Raw genomic sequence first — 2,097 nt, forward strand, 5'->3', positions numbered from 1 at the left:
CATAATTGGACCAAACTCTAACTGATAACAAATTTAAAATAGAAAACAAATATAATATTCTCTCATCATCTTGTTTCTCCCTTTTTCATGTCATTCTCTAAAAAAAATTCTCACCTTTCAAGTTTACAGATTTTCTTCATTCTTCAAACAAAGTTATTCAATATTTGATTCTTTAGCAAAATCTATGCATTAATTCAAGGATTTTCTTGGTTGATAAACACTCAGGTATACCTTATTTCAGCAAATTTTGAATCAAGTTAAGGTAATTTCGATTAGGTTTTGAGATTTCTTTTGATGTGTTTTTAGTGTCACCGTTTATATTTCATATTGTTCATGTTACGAATTTTTCATCATTATTCTCAATTTTCATGCAAGTTTGTTTATATTTTCAGTCAATTTTTTTTGGATATTTTTACTCCAAAAATGTAGGCTCTACGATTAAAATGGCTCAAGAAAGAAGATCTAAGTTTTTTCATGATTCAATCCGTATTCAAGTTCAAGATAACAATGTCAGGATAAACACACTATTAATAAATAATTAAAAGAATAGATGCAGAAGATATCGAAAAACATGAAGACCAAGGTGAAAAACAATTTCCTATTAATTTGTTTTGCATTAATAATTTCTTTTCAGAATTTTGTATTATTTCTCAATTTGTATTGAAACCATTATGTATGCTTTTAATATTTATATTTATTCAAATTATCATGTTGCATAATTTATGGATCTTGTATTTGTTCATAATTTATATTCGTTCCAAAGGTATACCAACTAATTAGGTATTTTATTTAAGAATGATTACAACAGAAGTTTTATTTTCACTTTTCCATCCTATTATTTTTGTACTTTATATATCATTGTATAAAATACAATATAAAAACTAGAATGAATACACATATCGATAATATACCTACTGGAATGAATACGACTTAGGAAAGGAAACAGAATTTTGAAGAGTAAAATAAATACACAATGAAAAAAAAGTACATGAATACAAATATGTTTATTAAATAACTACAAATTCATTGACATACGTATTGAAATGAACACGAACTAATAAATAAATACAAATTTCATCATATAAAATAAAACATGAAAACTAGAATGAATACAAATACAAATGACATGCATATTGTAATGAATATGATTTAAGAAATGATACAAAATTCTAGTAAGTAAAACAAATACATTGTGAGAAGAGTATGTCAAATAACATATCTGATACGACTTAAGAAAAGATACAAAATTTTGGTAAATAAAATAAATATATTGTGAGAAAAGTATGCTAAATAACATATAAAACTATAGGTGTTCAAATTTGTAAATTAAAAAAAAATTATTAGATAAAACTCATAATCTTTTGAAAGATAAGGACAAATTATGGTCTTTAGGAAGAAGGAAGAGACCACCTATTTTAGGTCTCATAATCTTTTGTAAGGAAATTAATTAAGATTTTCAACAACTTGATCTAATTTGAAATATTTTTCCACTTTGATTTTCTCTAGTTTGTTATTTCTTAATTATATTATGTTAACTAAAGAATTTTTTTTACATAAATCAATCCATAACAAACTAAAATATGTCATTTTTAATAAATATTGAAAGTATTGATAAGAGTATCCTATTAAATGTTAAAATATTGTTGTTTTGCGACATTTCCCTTAAATTTATTATTTAAAATTTACTCGCTAATTAAATGATTATAGATACACTAATAGTTCAAAATTTCCATTTAGATTTTAAGGGAATAGACCAATCGGTTTAACACTCAAAATGGTCTTACGGGACGTTACAGATCTATATCCTTCCAATTATGTATGTGCATAAATAAATACTTAAACTTATATAAAGTTGAATATAAATACATGTATCTTATGTGACATGTATAAATGAGTTTGAGTATGTCTCATGCAAATCGCTAAGTAGGACGTGTGTCAACTTGTTCAACTTTATACAAGTTGAAATATTAGTTATCCACACCCAAAGAAGTTCAGTCTCATAGATGTCAAATAAGATCAAAGTTAAACGGCACGCTTACGTAATATTCCTTCGCTAAAAAAAAAAGACAAATGGTAATATGCATGACTGCTATACTA

The sequence above is a fragment of the Solanum lycopersicum genome, chromosome 11 (assembly GCF_036512215.1).
Source record: "Solanum lycopersicum chromosome 11, SLM_r2.1".
NCBI classification, from domain to species: domain Eukaryota; kingdom Viridiplantae; phylum Streptophyta; class Magnoliopsida; order Solanales; family Solanaceae; genus Solanum; species Solanum lycopersicum.